Here is a 12,271-nt window from a genome sequence, read left to right on the forward strand (position 1 = left end):
CAAATGTACAGGAAATCAGTAGGAAAAAAGATGAATTTTTCATGGTACTATAGTTCTCTATAGCGGGAGGGGAATGAAATCAGATCCCTACTTTATTCAATTCAAAAAATAATTATTTTGGATAGATTAAGAACTTTACAACTTTCACAAAGAAATACAGGAGAATATCTGTGTAACCTTAGAGCAGGTATGAACTTCTTAACACACTGTTTGTGGGAAACGAGTAAACTCGTCATATCGCCTCTAGTTGGAACCGGCAAAAATTTTGCAAAGTAAATAAATAGAGACCTCTTTTTAAACTAAAACACTGAAAGTTTCATAGAAAAATATCAAATAGATCGAAAGATATGAATATTTTACGGAAAGTCTAATTTTGGCGAGAAAATGTCAAAAAAGCCCCGCGTTACGACGCCATTTGGCGGGAAAATGCCCGCTTACAAAGTTAATAAGCAAGAAAACAAAACAGAAGAGCATAAGTGAAAGATTACTGAATTCAACTTCGCTGTAATTAAAAACTACAGCTCGTCAAAATTTGATTACTATGAAGAACAGTGAGAAGCTAAGCCTCAAACTGAAAGATCTATCCAACACATGATACTAAGGATTAGTAATTAAAAACTGTCAATATGTGACAATGCATTTCACAGAAGAAAAAGATTGCATAAACACGTTCCCTATTCCTCCAAATACGTACAGCTAGAAACTCTATAGACATTCTATATAAATCAATCACAAGAAGACTGTAAAAGTTAGAGAGAGGGCAGCAGACTGGCTAGAGACTTTATATATTCCAAAGTGGATGTTCATGAAGCCACCATCCCAGAAACACTAACAGGTGTAAAACAAACAAAAAGCCTTCTGCTCTATCCAAAGAAGTAGGAAAAGGGCAGCCTAGCAGAACAGAACACTTTTAGCCAAACATCGCAGAAAAAACGATGTTCCCTTTCCCACCAGAGAAGGCCCAGTGGGGAAGCCTAGAATTCCACCTTGGCCAAGCACAGACCACGTGCTGGGCGTGTCAGAGAAGCCTGGTGGGGGAGCAGGGGCTTTGATCCCCACCAGGCCCCCTGCAGTGTCATTGGAGCTCACGTGGGGAGTGAACCACAGTTAACACTAAACATGTTTAGGTACTATATTGTTTCCCCGTAAATAAGACCTAGTCGGACAATCGGCTCTAATTCGTCTTTTGCAGCAAAAGTTAATGTAAGACCGGGTATTATATTATATTATACCTGGTCTTATAGTAAAATAAGACCAGCTCTTATATTAATTTTTGCTCCAGAAGACCCATTAGAGCTGATTTTCCGGCTAGGTCTTATTTTTGGGGAAACAGGGTAGGTAGGTCGTAGGTATAGGCTTTAATTAAATGTTTCGATTGCTTCGGTTGTCACATAGCTTATGGTCAAAGATTAAGTATGCTAGTCATGTCCCGGAGGCCTGCTTGTAAAGCAAGTTCCAGGAAAAATGTTTAAAGGTACACTTTGAGATAATAGAAAAATGTAGCTAGTTAACATACAGCAACGACAGATTAAACAATAACAAAGACCACAAGACGTTTAATTTCTGCCTTTTGCTTTAAAGATAACATCACTGATGGGCAATCATGAGATGTCTTGCAGAATCCCAATTAGATCACCTGACTACAGTTAGGAAGGCTCCAGAAAAGATGACGTCAGGAACTATATTAACCAGACGAGAAAACTGCGGAAGCTCGCACAAGAACTAACCAGTGTCGCGCGCGACCCCCTAACCCTCAATCTTTGCCATCAAAAAACCTTGATTAAAAGCCATCTGGGAATTTGGGTGCTAAGCGATGGAGAGCTTCACGTTCTCCCTGCTTGGCACCCTGCAAATAAACGGCTCTGCGGCACTTGGGGGCGGGGGTCAGATCCTCTGCGGTTCGGCGACAGGAGCCGGAACTTGCGCCTCCAGCGCAGTAAGGAGATTCCCCTCCACCTCTATGTAGTGTTGGCATCAGGAGAAGCCTATTAGACAGTCAAGACGTGTATCACTGCCTACAGTAAGCTCCGTGCCTCTGTCTCCAATCCTTAGATGTGTTGATGAAGAACACAGGGAGCGCGGTAATAGGCATCCATGCCCCTACCAGCCAGGGGAGGTATCAAGAGAGGCCTGGTGGGAGCCGGAACTTCCATGCCACCCCCCAGGAAGGAGGAGGCTCTCTCCCTCCAGGTATCAGGGGAGGCAGCAAATAATAAATGTAAGCAGAAATCACGGAATTAAAAACTGCAAAGTGCATAAAACAGATAGCTGGTTATTTGAAAAGGTCAATAAAATGAACAAGCCTCCATTCCACAAGACTGAAAGAGACAAAGGAGAAGACACACCTTACCAAACACAAGGAATGAAAAGGGGAGTCTCACTATTGACCACGGAAACACAAAAAGGACAAAGGGGAATACTAAGAACACGACTCAGACAAATGTTAAGTGAAATGAACCAATTCCTCAAAAAGCACAAACTGCCATGACTTACCCAATATGATATAAATTGAAAAGCCCTACAGGTATATGGGAATTGGCGCGAAACAAAATGAAATACTTAAGTGTAAACCTAACAAAACATGTACAGGACGTGCATGCTGAAAACTACAAAACGCTGGTGAAAGAAATCAAAGAGCTAACCAAACGGAGAGGCAGAGCGTTCATGGCTAGGGATACCCAAAGCCGTCAAGACGTCCGTCCTCCTGAGTGTGAGCTACAGGTTTAACACAGTTCCTAATATCATCCCAGCAACATTGTTTTGGTAAATTTAGACAACGTTATTTTAAGATTTATATAGAAAGGCAAATGCACAACAGCTAAATCAATATTGAAAACAAGGATAACGAAATTGCTCTATGCAATTTTAAGTCTTGTTATATAGCTACCGTAATCAGGAATGCGTGTTGTTGACCAAGAGGCAGACACATAGGAGTAGATGAATGAAACAGAACAGGCCCGAAATAAACCCACACAAGTAGGGCCAACCTGATTTTTAAGAGGTGCAAAAACATATTAATGCTGACAAGTACAAAATGCTGATGAGAGATAGACTGCGTTCAATGGACTGGAAGATTCGTTGTAGTAAAGATGTCAATTCTCCCCAAATAGATGAACAGGCTAAGGTATTCCTATCAAAATCGTAAACAGGATTTTATGTAGATATAGACAAGATTATTCCAAGATTTATGGAAAAGGAAAGGAACTAGAAGAGCTAAAGCAATTTTGAAAGAGAAAAACAATTTTTCAATTTCAATTTCAAGAATCACTTTCCAATTTTAGGACTTATATAGATATAGTAATTGAGACAGGCTAGTATTGGCAGGATAAAGACACATAGAGAAAAGGAACAGAACAGAGCACCCGAAATACATCCACACAAGTAAGCCTAACTGATTTCTGACAAAGATGTGAAAACAATTCAGTAGAAGAAGGAAAGTCATTTTCAACAAATTGTGCTAGAGAAACTGATGATATATTCATAGGCAAAAAACCTAAATTTCACATTTTACATAAAAATTAACTCAAAGTGGATCAGACTTAAATATAAAACATAAAATTATAAAACCCTTAGAAAACAGGAGAAAATCTTAAGGACCTAGGACTTGTTAAAGAGTCCTTAGACACATCAAAAACACAGTCCGTATTAGAAAAATATAAATTTTATTTCATTAAAATTAAAAAGCTGTGCTTTGCAAAGGACCTGTGGAAAGGATGTATAATATAAGACCCGATGTTATATTACATTACATTACATTACATTATATTACATTATATTATACCCGGTATTATAGTAAAATAAGACTGAGTCTTATATTAATTTTTGCTCCAAAAGACGCGTTAGAGCTGATTGTCTGGCTAGGTCTTATTTTCGGGGAAACATGGTATATAAAGAACTCTCAAAACTCAATAAAAAACAAAAACCCAATTAGAAAATGGGCAAAAGACATGAAGAGCCATTTCACTGATGATGATATATTCATGGCAAATAAGCACAGAAGATGTTCCACATCACTAGCCATCGAGTAAACGCAAATTAAAGTCATGGCAGGATATCAACACATAGCTATTAAAACAGCTAAAACAAAACAGTAGTGACAGTACCAAATGCTGGCGAAAATGTGGAGAAATTGATCTCTCATACATTTCCAGTAGGAGTGTAAAATGGTAGAGCCACTCTAGAAAATATATTGGCAGTTTCTTTAAAAAAAAAAAAAAAAAGAAAGAAAGAAAGAAAAGAAAAGAAAACTAAACATAATATTTATCATATGAATGAGTAATCTCACTCCTTAGGTAAACACAATAATCTGAACGTAAGCATCTTAAGTCAGCATTATTCATAAGAGACTAAAAATCTAAAAGAAATCTAAAAATCTAAGAAACTACAACTTAAAACCCAAATCTCCTTAAATAACTTAATGGTTCAATAAAACATGGTACATGCAATATCATGGACTACTAGTCAGCAATAGAAGGGAACCAAATATTAATATATGCAAAAATTGGATGGATCGTAAGGATATCGTTCTGAATGAGAAAAAGCCCATTTCAAAAAGTCACTTATGAATAATTCCATTTATATAGCATTCTCAAAATGACAAGATTATGGAGCTGGAACACAGACTAGTGCTTTGTCTGAAATTAGGAACGAAGGGGGAGGGGAGAGAACATGGTAGGTATGACTGCCGGGCGTAACACGAGGCAGAGCTTTGGCAGTGATGGAATAGCTCTGTATCTTGACTGTACTGATGGTTATCTGAACGTACACGTGATCGAGTGGCACAGAGCTATGCACACTATTGTACTAAGGTTAATTTTCTGGTTTTATAATACTGTACTGGGGCCGGCCCGGTGGCTCAGGCAGTTAGAGCTCTGTGTTCCTAACTCCAAAGGCTGCTGGTTCGATTCCCACATGGGCCAGTGGGCTCTCAACAACAAGGTTGCCAGTTCGATTCCTCGAGTCCCAAAAGGGATGGTGGGCAGCGCCCCCTGCAACTAAGATTGAACAGGCACCTTGAGCTGAACTGCCGCTGAGTTCACGGATGGCTCAGTTGGTTGGAGCGCATCCTCTCAACCACAAGGTTGCCAGTTCGATTCCCGCAGGGGGTGGTGGGCTGTGCCCCCTGCAACTAGCAACTAGCAACGGCAACTGGACCTGGAGCTGAGCTGCACCCTCCACAACTAAGACTGAAAGGACAACAACTTGAAGCTGAACGGCACCCTCCACAACTAAGATTGAAAGGACAATGACTTGACTTGGAAAAAAGGCTTGGAAGTACACACTGTTCCCCAATAAAGTCCTATACCCCTTCCCCAACAAAATCTTTAAAAAAAAAAAAAAATACTGTACTGTAATCATTGAGAAAAACTGGGTATACAAGGCCTCTCTGCATCTTCCCATGAATCTACAATTTCAAAATAAAAAGTTAAAAAAACACACACACAAATTAACATTTATGTAGTGCTCTCGTTATATGTACTGCTCTATCCTCATACAGTTGAAGAAACGGAAATGAAAAAATCTGGTTAACTTGACCAAGGCCACACAACAGTGAAGCTGTAATTTGAACCCATGGCTAACTGAGTGTGGGCTCTGTACTACTACACTTTACGAAAATGTCTTAGAAAATCATGGTTAATAGATAACAACATTTTGACAGACAGGATATTAGTCCATGAGCTAAGAATCCCATCTGTGTATGGTAGTGAATTTTACCTAAATGAATTTAAACCCAAATAAATGCTAACTCAACAATACCTATTTACCCACGAAGTTAGTGGGGAAATGTCATTTCTATTAGACACGTCTGAGCACATTTATAGTTCTTTTGTACAAATTAGTCAAGATCAGCAGCTAGAAAATTGGATGGATCGTAAGGGTATCACATTTCACATTTTACATAAAAATTAACTGGAGTGATTAAAACCCAATTAACTAAACAAAAATAATTCCCTGAGAATGTGGAGATCTTCACTTTAATCATTCATCGTATGCTTGATGGCCATGGTTGCCTCTTTTGGGTATTTATTAGGTTGAAATTTTTAATAGTGCATAACTCCCTTTAAATCTGTTTTCAAATGCTACCTTTCCTAACTCCTGCATTCCCACCCACCTCCCTGCACAACCTTTGTCCTTCTTTAATTCTTTTCCTCCTGGAACTTTTCATCCTTCTATTTAATTTATTTATGTTTACTATTTATTGTCTGCATATCCCAAGTAAAATATAAACTCCGCGAGGGCAGAGATTTTTGTTTAGTTCATCAATATTCCAAAGCACCTAAAAATGTACCTAGCACATCCCAGTGCCAATAAGTACTTGGTGAAAGAACGGATGCGCTCCCTTAGGAATCACATCCCGTGATCCACAATTCCACCACGGGGAAACGCACACCTCCGCCTCAGGGGACATATTCCAGAATGTTCACAGCAGCACTGTGCATAAAAGCCCACAACTGGAGACAGCCTAGATGCCCATCAACAGTAGCAACACAATAATGCGGCTGGTATATTCAAATAATACTACACAGCAATGAAATCAATGCACTTCAACTTCAGATACAGACTGAATCCCCCAAAATATCACATTGAGTGAAGTCAGTAAGTCCCAGAAGAATACATTATAGTCTATTAAAGTTCAAAAATACTCAAATTCAAATAAAATATTATATAGGAAAGCATACAGAGCTGATAAACTACTTTAAAAGAGCAAGGGAATAATTAACACCAAATTCTGGATAGTGGCTCCACACAGGGAGGAGGAAAGAAGCGGCAGCTCCCCTCTGAATACTAACTTCAGCCCTTCTGTCTTTCCTGAACCAAACCACTTCCAGGGCCTAAGAGCACATGCGGATGACGCTTGAGCAAATGAAAGCTCAGGCCAAGACCAGTGGGCTTTTGTCAGAGCTCTGTCCTAGGGTTAGGGGGAGCCTGAGGACGAGTAACTCTCACAGCAACCCAGCTCTGGTGCCTTAAGGATTATCCCCCATTTCACAGACCAGGAAACTGAGCACCCTGGTCTGCCCAGGGCCACAGAACTACTAAGTGGCCAATCTAGTATTTGATTCCTACATAACGACACATCTTGTGTACATGGATTTAAAAAGATACGGCATGGGCTTTAAAGCCATATAGACCTAAATTATTCCTCTTTATTAATTGCTCTATAACCTCTAAATAGTCTTTCTGAGCCTCTATGTCATCTTCTGTAAAACAACTGTACATGATAATCATGATGATAATGGTTGTCATGTTGTAAGGGTGACGGTGTATTTTTCAAGAGCTGACAATCTAGTTTATTTTTTCCTTTTCCTCTCTTTTTCTTGTTTCCTTCCCCTCCTGCCTGAGTCAATTACTCTGTTTTGGTGAAGTTACATGCACACCTCGGTAATCTGGTTAATCACCAGAACACTGACTTGAAAGAAATGGTTTCAGCCCTTACATATCTGGGCACCAGCAACCAGGCTGCAAGATGACGAACGAAGCACCCCTACGACTGTGTGGCGATAACTGAAATTCAGAATGAACTAAACTCCAGGAGGCTTTCTTCCAGACAACAGCATCAAGGAATCACTTAACTTCCCCTTTCCTTTGTTCTGCCTTTTCTTATGTACCTATAAAACCTTCTGGTGGTTCTAGGAACAGGGAAGGTAGTCTGAGACAATAGTCCGCCATCTTCCCGGAAAGCCGGCTTTTTGAATAAACCTACTTTTCTTTCCACCAGCCCTTGTCTCTCCATCATTGGCTCATGAGCGGCAAGCAGCGAATGTGAGCTTGGTAACAATACTGAGAACTTACTGTATTCCAGTTACTGTGCTAAATATTTCATGCTTATTAGAACAAATTTGATTCAAGACGGTTATAAGGATTCTATGAATAAATGTATAAAAAGAGCCTAAAAATGCCAGGCTAGTTGGTAAACCTGTGCTTTAAACCCTGTGCTCTCAATTAAAATCAGGTAACAGCTGACTCCTGAAAGAACTGGCATGACCTAACCTACCTTATTACCTTAAAGTATGATTTATTAAGGCTACAAATGAATTCGGAGTCATAGATGTATCTCTACCTAACAAGGAACAATGGGACTAAATGTTAGTGAATCTCACATTCGTGTCTCTACCCAAACTTCACTTCCAAGCTGAAAATGTACCTTATTAATACAAGAAAAACCAGGCACTGCATATTATACACTAAATACCTGAATACTAGTATGAAGAAAATGATCCTTTGAGACACTATCCTGGGATGAGTGGGAATACTGTAGAAACATAATTCAACTCTCTCATTTTTGAAAAGGAAAATATGAAATCTGAAAGGCAAGCAGGGAGTCAACTCTAATTAAGAAGAAACAGTAAAGCAAATGGACGAGTACAAATGCTAGAAATTGCTTCTCTTTGCTGATACCAAAAGGTAAGGATAAAGAACATGTGCTGTGAACAAGGTAGACGAGGAAATCACCTATTTATTAATCAAGTTGAAACAACTAACACTTTAGTATTGTATTTTTCTGCATTTTAAAGGAAAAGAACTGTTAAAGTTACCTATTCATTACCCATCTAAATATAAGTGTCCACATTTGCTAAATGAAATCATGAAACACATTTTTTAGATAGTAAGCTCATAAAACATGACTGATACAGGAAATTAATGATAGATCACCAATTATACACTTAAAAAGCAACTGGATTTAAAATGAACTTACTAAGATCTGGTTTTATTTTTTTTCTACAAATTAAATGTTTACAGATTCTGGGTTTTGAAATGTGAATGTGATTTGCTATCTCCTTTTTGTGACGTTTTAGTTTCTAAACCTAAGCATAATGCGGGGCTTTTGCTTTGATATTAAGTACCAGGAATGGTTTGTAACTCAACTGCCCACCTCCACAAAAGACATGTATGTGGATTTAAAACCTCTTATTACACACTGTGGATCACAGACACAGTGAGTTAAATGATTGGACCATGAGGTGGATCGCCACAGTCAGGCAACTATATTTCAACATCCATGGAGAAAAAGGAAAGGATCTACCTAACACAAAAGAGTGCTCTGTCCATGGTCCTGTCAATACCATTGATGGTTTGCTACTTAAACATACTTATATGTGTATACAACAAAGACCCAATTAAAAGCTAGCTGCAAGAAACCCAATTCAAATACACACATAGGTTAAAAAACAAAAGGATGTAAGTAGATACACATTCAAACAACAAGCATATGAAACCTGGAGGACTTTATATCAGAGTGGACTACAGAACAAGGACTATTACAAGACAAAGTGGGAATGGTGTACGTGAAAAGGGCCAATTCCTCATGAAGACATATTCATCCTAAATGCACATGCACCAAATTAACAGAGCTTCAGAACTCATAATGTAAAAACTGATACAAGTGGGAGGCTCCAGCTGCTGTGTACCCCAAGGTAGAGTTGGGGCGTGGCATCCCGTCCTTGCCCGGGGCGGGCCCTGCCCCACCCTATTCCTCCTGGTGGAGCATCAGTCACTGCAGGCGGCCTCCGCCGCACAAGCATCTATCTGCAGGAGTGGCAGACCCAGAGTCGGCATCTGGCATCCTGCATGCTGCCATCCGGGGGGACAGCTCTCCACAGCCAACCTACCAGCAGGGAGCAGTGGAGGCCTCATCAGGCCAGGACTCAGAGCCTGGCTCTCCTGCCCTTGGCACTGCATGGAAACCTAGGGAAGACCAGCAGTGGAGAGGCCCCAAGCCCACTGGAGAAAGAGCTGAGGGAAGTATTTGAAACCGAAGCCCCCAAATCAAACCTTCCCTCAGAGCCTGTTCTGCCCCTAGCAGCGCCTTCCTCTTCTGAATTGGACGTGCCTCTGGGCACCCAGTTTTCCCTTGAGGACCAGATGCCACCTTGGAGTCAGACTGAGCTGCCCTCCACGCAGGTGTTTTCCGAGGAGGAAACAGGACAGCCCTCAGAAACCCTTATGACCAGCCAAGGCTCAGACAAGCCCTTGAGAGACCCTGAGACGCCCCGATCTCCAGGTTCTTAGCACAACACATGGAAATTAAACGGCAAGGTACTAGGGTGAACTCCCCTCACCATCCTGCAAGATGACAACCACGGAGACTCTGACATCAGGTCAGGGTAAGTGACCTTCTTTCCTGAGTGAAAATGTTAGGAAACTAAAGGATGAGGCCATTCTGGCAACTGGACGAGTTCTGAGAACTGGAGGGTGACCATGGAGCAAGGCCAGGACTGTGACAAGGAAAATCAGCATTTTGCCTTGTAGAGAACTGGACCACACGTGGCCCTAGGCCTGGGTTCACCAGTCATATTCCATGTCCTCTCACCCCTTCTTTCCCTGGGAGACTGGAAAGGCCCATATTCTTCGATTCCACCTAAACTACCAACTCTGGAACTAAGAGCTTTCTTGGGCTTTCTTTGTGTCTTATGTGTTTATTATATAGTGGAAGTGATTTTTTTAAAAATGATACAACTGAAAAGAGAAACAGACAAATCTACGTGATAGTCAGAGATTTCAACTCTCCTCTCAATAATCAATACAGCAGCAGACCGAAAATCAGTCCGGATATAAAAAAAATGAACAAATAGCAGAATGCCTATTCTTTAAGTGTGAATGGAATATTCATCAAGATATAACATATGCTGGGCAATAAAACAAGTATGAATAAATTAAAAGAACTAAAAACACACAAAATATGGTCATATGTTTCATGACCATAATGAGGTAAACTCAGAAATCAGTGACAGACAGAACTGGAAAATCCCCAAATATTTGGAAATTGAACAACTTCCAAATAACCCAAGTATTAATGAAGGTCTAAAAATCAATGGTCTAAGCTTCCACCTCAAGAAGCTACAAAAAGAAGAGCAAATTAATCTCAAAGTAGAAGAAAATAAGCAGAAAGCAATGAGAAAAAAAGAATATAGGAATAAAGGGAAAAATCAACAAAACCAAAGTCAGTTCAGAGGTCAGGGGAATTGTAAAAAGTAATAAACCTCTAGCTAGACTGATCAAGGAGAAAAACAACAACAACAACAACAAATCAGAAATAAGACAGGCCATTTCTACTGTGTCCATGGACCTTAAAAATTAGTATTGGGGAAATTATGATCATCTAGATTAAATGTGTTGATTCTTTGAAAGACAAAGTTATCAAAATCTTCTCAAGAAGAGACAGAAAAACTACAATGCTCTGTATCAATTAAAGAAATTGAATTTCTATTTTAAAAACCTGCCAAAGATGGGGCCGGCCCAGTGGCTCAGGCGGTTAGAGCTCCATGCTCCTAACTCCGAAGGCTGCCGGTTCAATTCCCACATGGGCCAGTGGGCTCTCAACCACAAGGTTGCCAGTTCGATTCCTCCACTCTCGCAAGGGATGGTGGGCAGTGTCCCCTGCAACTAAGATTGAACACGGCACCTTGAGCTGAGCTGCCGCTGAGCTCCCAGATGGCTCACAACTCTTTTGGAAGGAAAACAGAGAAGGAAACACTTCCTGTCTCCTTTTATAAGGCCAGTTATTACCCTGATACTGAAATCAGATGCAATCATTACAAGGAAAGAAAAATATAGACCAATATCTCTCATGAACAAAGATGAACAAAAATGATAAACAAAATACCAGAAAATCAAATGCAGAAATACATAAAAGGGATTATATAGGGTTTATTACAAAAATGCAAGATTGGTTGAGCATTCAAATCAATTAAAGTAATTCACAATATTAACAAAATAAAGGAGAAAAGCCATTATCATCATCTTTGAAAAACTCAACACCCATGCAAGAATAAAAACTTCCAGCAACCTAGGGACAGAAGGAAACTTCCTAAATTGATGAAAATCTTACACCTAACATATTTAATGACGAAATACTAAATGCTATGTTGTGTGACTGGGAAGAAGCCACGGATGTCCACGCCCACAACTTCTATTCCAAGCTGTTTTAGTTCGTACAAAAGGCAAGATAAAGAAATAAAAGGCAACTAGGTTGGAAAGGAAGAAGTAAATTGTTTACGCATATATTTACAGGCAACATAATCATATCTGTAAAAAACCGTAAGGCATCCACACAAAAAGCCACATGAAATATTTAGGGATTCTTTTCCTGTATAGTGAAAACAACAAAACTCAAAGATCACCCAAATAGATGGGACATTGTTCTTGGATTGGAACACTAAATATGGTTAAGATGTTCCTTCTCCCCAAGTTGAGCTAAAGATTCAGTGCAATCTGAATTAAAACCCCAGTAGGCATTTTGTAGAAACTGACAAACGGACCATAAAATTGA

At 39.8% G+C, this 12,271-nt stretch overlaps 1 protein-coding gene and 1 pseudogene across 2 annotated transcripts in view; one reads left to right on the forward strand and one right to left on the reverse strand.

Annotated features, from left to right (window-relative positions):
• Positions 1-12,271, reverse strand: part of TRIM24 (tripartite motif containing 24) — an 83,336-nt gene that overhangs the window by 45,070 nt on the left and 25,995 nt on the right. The window lies entirely within an intron of this gene.
• LOC109457169 (cell division cycle-associated protein 3) lies at positions 1,814-10,251 on the forward strand (annotated as a pseudogene).

This window comes from Rhinolophus sinicus, linkage group LG11, assembly GCF_036562045.2.
Source record: "Rhinolophus sinicus isolate RSC01 linkage group LG11, ASM3656204v1, whole genome shotgun sequence".
NCBI classification, from domain to species: Eukaryota; Metazoa; Chordata; class Mammalia; order Chiroptera; family Rhinolophidae; genus Rhinolophus; species Rhinolophus sinicus.